The sequence below is a fragment of the Pteropus medius genome, unplaced genomic scaffold (assembly GCF_902729225.1).
Source record: "Pteropus medius unplaced genomic scaffold, Ma_sr-lr_union100, whole genome shotgun sequence".
NCBI classification, from domain to species: domain Eukaryota; kingdom Metazoa; phylum Chordata; class Mammalia; order Chiroptera; family Pteropodidae; genus Pteropus; species Pteropus medius.
The window spans coordinates 4295854-4306130 of record NW_024350926.1 but is presented as its reverse complement, the minus strand read 5'-3'; the positions used below and the strand labels follow the sequence as shown (position 1 = coordinate 4306130).

The window sequence follows — 10277 nt, the reverse complement described above, 5'->3', positions numbered from 1 at the left end:
GATTTCATAAAAATACATAGATGCATATGTCATACATACATATCTGGCCTCTTTTCCTCAGCATAATTTTTTTTTTCATGTCCATCCATGCTTTTGCAAGCATCAGTAGTCTGTTCCTATAGTGAAAAATATTTCATTGTATGGCTATACCCCCAGTTAAGTTTTTGACTGTCCATGAATAATGCTGCCAGGAACATTCACATACAAGCTTTTGTGTGGAGGAAGAAATTTTGCAAGTCAGAAATCTGAGGGAATTCAATGATTACCATGTTTTTGGCTCAAAACTAATAAGATTGAAGCTGGCTGCTTCTGGCAGCTGAGGAAGCTGGAGGAAAAAAAAAAAGTAGAAATCAACAAAGGATGAGGAAGAGAGGGGTAGAGGAGAAAGAGTCCTGATCCTTAATGCCCTCCCACTTCCCCTCAGCAATCCTCCAGTTTCTATTTTCTCCTGGCCTCCCTCTTAAAAAAAAAAAAAAAAAAAAAAAATCCATCTTCTATCCCTTATCACACCAGAATGATCAACTTCCTCGCATCGTATCTTCATCTTCGAATTCTGCCTAGGCGTCAGTTTACCCACGGCGGGGCTGCCGACTTGCATGCTGGTTACAGAGCACAGCTGGGGGTGGGGGGATGGGTAGGGGGGTGTGAGAGGTGGGGCGCAGTGTGGGAGGCCTGCCCTCCCTGATCTGGCTGGCAAAGTGTCCTAATTCATCCAGGTTCAACTTCCCTGACCACCTTTCTCCCACAGGAGAGTTAGAGACCCTTGGGAGCCCTTATAGTTCCACACAGCAGTTGTCCTCAGCTGTCTATCATTTATCTATGTATTCTATACAGTATCTATATCTATATCCACATCCTACTTACAGCTTAGTTTCTTTTTTGACATATCTAACTTCCCTCAGGGGATAGGACCTTGTTGGGAGCAGAGGGTTTTTCCCTTGATTGTCTCATGTCCTTAGCGTGTAGCACAGTAAATGTTTGTGGCATGAATGAAAGAACAGCAGATGAATAAATAGTGAATGAAGGTTCTGTGAAGAAAGGGAAGGGTGGCCTCCCTATAGATCCACCAGGGTAAGGGACAACGGTTCTGTCGTGGAGTCACAGAACATACATGATGTGCCACATAGTAAGTTGTAATAAGCTGTAAAATATGTTTTTTTTTTTTCAATAACATATCCAAGTTTGCAAATAAACCACGTTGGTTTGCTTAAAAAGAAAATCAGAGTCTTCAGCCATGCCACCCTGAACATGGCCGATCCCGTCTGATCTCAGAAGCTAAGCAGGGCCGGGCCTGGTTAGTACTTTGATGGGAGACCACCTAGGAAGACCAGGTGCTGTAGGCGTCAATAAAAAATAAGGGATTGTAAGCTGACAAGGTCCTTGCAATCTTTGAGGTCAACCAAGGGTTGTCTCACCTAAAGAAAATAAAAAATAAATAAAATAAAAAATAAGAAAATAAAAAGAAAATCAGAGATTTGAGATTATCTGTACAATAATGAAACTCTTCATCGCTTACTTTCCAATATGCTTTCTTGAGTGGAAGGATAAAGGGTTAAGCTGTAAGTGGCCGGCCAAGATTGGTGCCAGGCCCTGGGGAGGCTCGGACGTGTGCCGTGAAGGCGGCCAGTATCTGCCAGGAGTCAGGGCAGAAAAGAGCACAAAATTTCCAGGCTAGAAAGTCGCGATGGAGCAGGCTGGGAGGGGATGATTGCAGAGCCTCCTTCCCTGACTCTGAACGAAGCAGGTGGTCTCGTCAAGGGCGTGTGAGGACGATGGGGACTTTGCAAGATTCTCGTTGTTGGCGTGTAGAGTAGACACGCATTCGTGTCCTTTTCTCTCTGAACGTGCAAAGCGCTGGGCTGACTAGTAGCCATCTTTTTCCTGGATGTGAAGTCATATTTTTCTAAAAGAAGGATCTAGACTCTCTTGGAAAACAAGAAACTTTAGGAAGATTTCCATTTAAACTAATGAAGAAATGGTGATGATAGAAGCTTCTGCGACCTAGAAAATTCATTGATGTTTTGCTTCCTTAGAGCTTGAGTACAAAGACCCATTGTCTGTCCGTTCCTCTTAAAGTTCAATTATTAGAAAATTGATTACATGTCGAAAAGTGACAGATTAATTGCTCCAGAAATCTAAATGTGTGCGAGCCTGGCATCTGTAGACCAACTGGTGCCTGCACGGTGGGCTCAAGTAGAACTGACCAGGCTTATAGACGTGTATTCTCTCGGCTGTTTAATAACTAATGGGTGTCATGGGTCATCGGGGTTTGGCGAGGGGTAGAATGTGATTCAAAAGTGGCAGCTAAAGAGGACAATGTTTAGTTAATTTATTTGTACCTTAATTCTAATGGAAAACCTTGAGGAATCTATGTGCACTTTCTTTCCGAAACTTATTTATACATTAATATCATTAGGAATGGCTATTTGTTTGTATTATCACTTCGAGTACGCAAAATAGATGGATACTATTTAATAATAGCAACGGCTAACACATTTCACTCTCGAAAGTGTCCTGGTTTCTAGGATAAGATCACCCTTCTCACTGAGCACTTACTTTGTGCTAAGCTCTCCTTCTAAGTGCTGTATATGGATTCATTTATATGTAGTCACAGTGCCATACATCCTTAAGACCATGCCTCCAAATTTTGAAGACAATTAACCATTTGGCATTAGCTAGAGTGATATTGTGCATGCTCTTAATAGACTCTTCTTAGCATTTTCATTAGTCAGGGGTGTAATGGTGCTGGGAAAATCTAATAATAAAGGTAAGCAACGGTAATTGGTTGTTATGGATTAATCAAAGAGCCTATAAAGCAGAGCATATAAATTTTGGATCTAATCGTCACTGGAAATGTTCTGTGTCCTTTCAGAGAAGATGAATGAGCATGTAGAGAAAACTGACCTTTTTTTTTTCTCATTAATAACATTTCTTTTTATTAAAGATGAATTTATCACCGGTAATTATTACCTTTCCTTTCAGCAGGTTTGTATAGAATAACACAGCCAGAAGGGAAAAAAATACTAAAAAACTTATCATCAAATGAAAATTATTGGTTCTTTCCCCCATTTGCTCTTCTGTACGACAAAGGTTAAATTTTAGATACCTGACAACTATATGAAGGTACTGAATCCCCATGAATTGTAGACTTTAGATATGTGAAATGCATAATTTGTGAATTATATCACAATGAAGCTGCTATAAAACAATTTAGGTCCCTGTCCTATTGTTTATAATCTCATAAAAATGTCCTGGTGCATACATTTTAAGAACAAAGTATATACACATCAATATCCATTTGATGTGAATCGTATATTAATGCATGTTCTTGTAGCATGATGTAACTTGAGAGGAGATTATATAAAATGGGCATTGGATGTTCTATAAGGAGACTGAATTATGCTTCATGAGCACACATTATAATGTCAATTGAGCAATGGTTTTAATGAATATCACAAACGCACCAAATACAAGAAGTGAAATCTGGCCTAGTCACACCCAGACCTACGAAATCGGAATCTCTGCTGTTGGGATTGGAACATCAGTTTTAAAAGCTTCCTTTTTAAAGTGCCTCCAAGGTTGAAGGACACCAGATTAGCTGAAAATGGCTGGGATGAGAGCACCAGGTGACAAGCACTTTCTTTCAATTGGATATGCTAGAAATTGGCTTCTTCCTACCGAAAGAACTGCTTTGCTTATGTAAATATACTCTTGAATACTTGTAAGTACTGATTTTGCATGAGCTTCAGACAGATTGAGTGGACATAAACTAGAAGGAAAACAGCTAGGGGCTGGGGTGGGGGTGGAGAGTGGTGGGAAGCATGAATTTAAAAAAAAAAAATCAAAATAAGAAACAGTAAATGAGAACCTAGAGGCCCTTCAATTGTTCTTACATCTTAACACTAGAAAGGACATCAAGAATCTAATCCAATATCTACATTTTCCCCCCAGGAAGGTAAAGAATTAGAAGTTAGGCAAGAAGTCCAAGGACACACAGCTAGTAAATAGAGGCCAGGACTGGTCCGTGCCTGTCCATTCTAATTCTAATACGGTGGGAGGTGCTTACTCCCTTCCAAACCGTGCTGCTGAAATAACTTCATACTTCTAGAAAAGCCACAGAAATAGTATAATTTCTGTCAAACGTTTCCCCTGCTTTGCCTAACGTCACCCTCTTATATAACTGAGGTACGACAATCAACAATCAAATTAATGTTGGTACAATGAAATATTCTTTTGCAAATGAAACTGAGACTTAGGTCAAACGGCTTGCAGAAGGGCACACAGCAATAAGTTGCAGAGTCCTTGTCACCTTTAAGGGACACCAGTACCCACTTACCTTTGTTTCATCTAAAAAGCCTTGTGTAAAAAAATAAATAAAATAAAATCACCTTGTTACAAGAACATGTTTCTAGAATGAAGGCTAGGTGAGAGCAGCATACTGTCCCGCTGGCACCACGGATGCAAGACATTTGCGGGCATTTGAGAGTCCCCCCCACCCCCAAGGGCCCGCGCATTTGATTTAATGCTCTGTTGCAGTTGCAGTCTTGAAATTCTTAATAATTTTATCTTGGAACTTGTGTTTGTTTGTAATGGCCAATAGTACAATGGAATGATAAATCTAGCAGCAGGGTGGGAACAACGGCCTAAGGGTACAAAACGGCGGCGCCAGTGAGTGTGGCTTGGCGCCCAGTGCGCATGCGCAAACCTTTGCCCGAGCCTGGGAGGCGGAGTGGGGACTTGAGCCCACATTAGAGGTGGTGACAGTGGAGGCAGGAGCTGAAGAGAGGAGGTGCTCCGCATGTCTGTCCTCGGAGGTCCCTGCAGCGCCTCTGGCCTGCAAACTTTGCCAGTAAATAATTACGAAACAAAAGCGTTGACTTTGCAATAGATCACCAGAGGTCACTAGAATTCTTCAATGAATTTAAGACCTCTGGTTTTGAAAACTCCCACCACATTGCAAAGCAAGTATCTTGTCTTAGAAATAGAAATTAAATTTAAAGCTGGTCACATGCAATGGAAAGGAACACTACTTTAATATGTTTCAGAGGAACCAGTTCTTAGAAGACAATTTTAAAATGATTTTTTCTCTTGCAATTGAAGATACAACGATAGAACGAACAAAACGGGCATTTGGAATTATGTACAAACCATGAAGACACTTTCAGTTTCTTGTAAACCACAAGAGAGAGGAAATGTCAGAGAAAACATTAAAATGCCATTGCATTTAAAATTAAACTTACACCGACTAATTTGTATTCAGGAAGAGCTAAATCTTTTTAGAAAAATTATTCCATGAGAATCATCACCTACATATGTACTAAAATTTATTTTTTGAAATGATTTACCAGGAATTTATCCCAATAAACTATAGGTTGCCACAGTCTATAAAACTCTCAAGTCCACTAACATTTATATCAGCAGAAAAGTTCTCAAAATTAAAAATTATCAAAAATTATTTGTGATCTTACATTTGCCAAGAGTGACTTTCAATTATACAGATTGAAAATGAAGTTGACAAAGTATAAATTTTGCTGAGATAATCAGTGAATGTGCAGAAAAATGAACCGGGAAAATCTTACGCCTGTTCAAGATATCACATTAATGTTGTTACTTATTGCGTTGATGAAATTATGACAGCATAAATCCTTTCTTTTGCAATTTTAAGTTTGTTTTTATTCATATATCACCATTACTCCTATTACCTTACATATGTAATATTTTTAAAGGAAAAAGCTTTATATTTTAGTATTTTTAATGGCATGTTTTTCCCACCCTTTGAAGCAAGAAGCCTCACACTTTTATTTTGCACTGGGCCTTCGGGGTTTCGGGTTTTGGGTTTCGGGTTTTGTAGCTGGGCCTGCTGAGGCCGTCACACTTTGCATAATGGCGTTGCTTCTGCTTCTGCGTTTAAATCTGAGATTTAAAATCCCTGGCAGGTGTATCTGTTGGCAAAGCCTAGGTCTGTACCCTGTACACTACCTACAAGGGAAGCTGGGCTGGGAAAGGGAGTATGTAGTGTATGTATATATATTTGTGTGTGTGTGTGTGTGTGTGTGTGTGTGTGTGTGTGTGTGTATTTGTACATATATATATCTACATATACATAAAAATAAAATTATAAATATTACTATATATATTTAGTCCTTTAAGAGGAGGTGGCTCTGTCTCATAACGTGAGAGATTACTTACATAGAAAGAAGGTTCACATACTGGCCAGAAAAAAAAGAAAATGATAACTATCCACTAAAGAGGGGTGCCCAAGACTGAAGTGAGAATTGCTGCTACACAGGCCCCCATGGGTTAGAAACACCCTGAGTTAAAAGCAAATGCATTTAATGTGATGATATTATTGACTTCAGCTTGAATTTTGAATACTTGAAGATGCCATTTGACTCAGCGGCTCTGTAACTTCGGCTATGAGTGAATGAAAGCGTTATTAAATAGAGAGACCCGATGAGAAGTTCTGAAGTTTGGTAAGCTGCATGGCCAGTGCCTGAATGACAGTTCTGGGGTTAGAGGTAGAAAGTGAAACTGGCCATATTACATCTGTTCAGTGTGAAGAATGTGATTATCAGCTAAAATGCAATTCTCTGCTCAGGGAGTGGTGGACGGAAATTCGCAAAGGGACAGGAGCTTGAAAAGATGCTATAAAGGATGTCAGAGAAAGAGATTTTACCAAAGATTCTTCAAACAAATCAAATTATCATGGCTTGCTACGATTTTAGTTAACCAACAGGATCTGGTCTTCTAACAAATAACCATGAAAGAATGAACCAGAAAATCCGAGTTGGTGTGTGAGGAGGTGTCTTCCTGATGCCTCCCATAATGTTAGCCTTTGTTGTTGTTGTTTTTAACGCCTACAGCACCTGATATTCCTAGGCAGTCTCCCATCCAAGTACTAACCAGGCCTGACCCTGCTTAGCAGCTTCCGTGATCAGATGAGATTAGGCACGTTCAGGGTGGCATGGCTGTAGACCGTTGTTGTTTATGGCTGTGATCTGTATCACTTTAATCAGAGGATAAGATATTTCACATCCAAAGGTGTAATATTCAGACTCAGTAGTTGTAGTGGGGTGCATGGTGGACCCCCAAAAGATGCACCTCCGGCCTGACTCCCAGAAGCCGAGAATGTGACCTCATTTAGAACAAGGGTCTTTGCAGATGTGATTAAAGAGCTCACAATGAGATCATCCTGGATTATTCAGGTGGACACTCAATACAATGACAGGTTTAACATAAGAGACAGGAGAAGACACAGAAGGCCAGGTGAAGATGAGGCAGAGATTGCAGTGGTGCAGCCGTCAGCCAAGGAAGCCTGGAGACGCAGATACTGGCAGAGGCGGGGAAGGGTCCTCCCCTGGAGCCTTTGGAAAGCCTGCAGCCCCGCCCACACCTAGATTTCTGACTGCTAGTCCCCAGAACAGCCGGGAAAATACATTTCTGTTGTTTTAGGCCACCCAGTTTGTGGGACTCTGTTACAAGAGCCCTGGGAAAATGACACAGTAGTTTCTCAGAGGATAGTCTCAGAGAAGCTAAACTTCTGTGTTCATACATTCTTAAGAAGATTCATTAACCTTGTTATTTCTGAAAATGACATTTCGATTGCATCTTCCAGAATCGTCCTGTGGCTCCTTGATCTTGCCACCACCAACATTATCTGACACCCATAACCACCTGCCCTGCTTTCCATTTTTTTCCTGAACCACTGGTCTGAATGGGACTTGCACAGGTGATACCCTAGGTGGCTTATTAATTAGTAAGACGAGTACCGAATTTAGAATTCTGGCATCTGAAAACATATCTAATAAAGGATGATTTTTACCCAAATGAATGTCAGGAAGGTACTTACCATGATGATTTTGGGGTGAAGTAATGCACATGTTTTCCTCAAGGTATTGCTTCTCTGTATTAGTGCTTTGGAACACCTCGTTAAGAGGAAAATGCATTTTCTCCTAATGCTGCAAGCTCTATTTTTTTTTTTTTTGTATTTTCCTTTTAACTTAAAAAAAAAGTTTCATACTGAAGTCTCTATTTTTTAAAAAAAAGAAATAAAAAAAGTTTCATACTAAAGCAAATTATTATTTTTTTTAAAAAAAAAGGAAATGTGGAGAGCATTTTCAGAGCAAAATAAGAATTTTCCATTTTTTAAATTTAAATTTTATTTACTTTTTTTAGGCGAGGCAACCCTTGGTTGACCTCACAGATTGCCAAGACCTTGACCTTGTCAGCTTACAATCCCTTATTTTTTATTTATTAACACCTACAGCAGCTGGTCTTCCTAGGTGGTCTCCCATCCAAGTACTAACCAGGCCTGACCCTGCTTAGCTTCTGAGATCATACGGGATTGAGTTTGTTTGGGGTAGCAGGCTGTAGGCTGAATTTTCCTTAATAGTAGTATTGCTTCAGATGACACTCTATTCTAACTGGGTAGCTTCTCCTTTGTCAGCATCCTGAAGGCAACTGTTCAAGTCTCTTTCTGGACAGTTCTCGTTCTGATTGCATCTCATTTTCTTTATGTCACTTTTATCTAATAAGATGATTTCTCCTGGGATTGAAAAGGTAACAATTTTTGAGCAGTTCCAAGGAACAGCCAGGCGATCTACTCCGATTGGTTTATCGGCATAGTTTACTCTCATGTAAGTTATAAATAATAGCTTTCTCTTTAATTCGTATTCCTCATTTACTTCTCATAGAGAAGGAAAAGCAGACTTAAATCAAATATAATTGACCCTATCAATACTTTTTAGAAGAATTTTTGAGGTCCTCTCATTGCAATTTTTTTCCCCATTCAGTTTATAAATCGAGGGTTGTTGAGAAATGCTGCATAATCCCACTAATAATGGAGGTGAAGCTTAGAGCCTGGAATCACCTCACAAAAATGGGTAGTTAAATGTTTTCAGCTAAATGACATTTCATGACAGTGCCAGAAGAAAAAGAACCTTTTATGGGGGAAAAAAAAATTGTAACTTTCAATTTTTATCGGAAATAATTATCCCTCTAAAACAACACAGCCAGAACATGACTGCTACATTTAAAATATCTTGGGTTTTATATTACAATAATTCTAAAACCTATGTTTATATTAACGCACTTATCCTCTAAATTGTAGGATTACCTAAATTTATTTTTTTTAAGGAAATACTTATTATTTTCTATTTAATTTATGATCTTTTTTATTTAATTCTCAACAAAGCAATGTGCCTTTAGCAATATCATCATTTAACGAAGCTCTGTAACTTGAAATAAAACTATGACTAGATCGCTGGCCCTCCACATATACCTTAATATGCAATTATGTTAGCATAGGAGTCATTTATGTATTTAATTTGAATATGGTTAAATATCCTCACTGATTAAAAAGTATTTTAATTTTAAAAACAAGGTTTAGGAAAATTACTGTGTTGTTTACCTCCGCCCAGCTCCCACTCTTTACATCAGGATTCCGTATTGCGCTTTATTCTCCCTTAACTCTCTTTTACTTTCTACATTGTCTCTTTCTTACATGCTCCTCAGTCGCTGCTGAGTGTGACACCTCCTTTCCTCCACCAATTTTCTGTGACAGGTATGCAAAGAAGTAAATAGGCATTTTTTTTTTTTTATCATTTAACTTATAAAAATTGAAATATGTTGAGATATATTGGGAGTAAAAAAGAATTCATTTTGATTTGTACATGTCAAGTTGTTTGATACTTTAGTTCTGGTAAAACCATTAAATTAAGAGATACACATTCTTTGATTTACTTGGGGACCAAAACATCTTTTACCTCTCCTAGTAGATTAGAAACTCCTCAGGGAGCAGGGACTTTGTCTTATCCTGAAGTAGCTCAACTTGATTTGCTAACGTAATATTTTACTTCAAATTTCTGATCTAATTATTGTAACTATAAAGAAAGTTTGGGTTCTAACATAGGAATAAAAATTTTCTTCAAATGTTTATGGCTGCCTAGGAGAAAAATTCTATTGATTCTACTAGTCTGTGAAAATAATCTTTTTTACAGAGGTCCTTAAATAGTGTGTGTGTGGTATTGTGTGTGTGTGTGGTAAAATGACTCCCCAGGGCTCAGAATGCTTTTAAATGCATAAATATATATACATGAGATACCACCATGCACCCACTACAATGGTTAAAAATGGAAAGACTAACAATGTCAGGTGTTGGCAAGGATTAGGAGCAACTGGAACGCTCATACATGGCTGTTAGGAGTGTAAATAATACAATCATTTTGGAAAACTGGCAGTTCTAATGAAGTTAAACATATACCTACTTCATGACCCAA

General features: G+C 38.7%; 2 pseudogenes; one reads left to right on the top strand and one right to left on the bottom strand.

The window, feature by feature from the left end:
- Positions 1-1224: 1224 nt before the first annotated feature.
- On the top strand, positions 1225-1343 carry LOC120585644 (uncharacterized; annotated as a pseudogene).
- Positions 1344-6854: 5511 nt separating this feature from the next.
- On the bottom strand, positions 6855-6976 carry LOC120585612 (uncharacterized; annotated as a pseudogene).
- Between the last annotated feature and the right edge of the window lie 3301 nt (positions 6977-10277).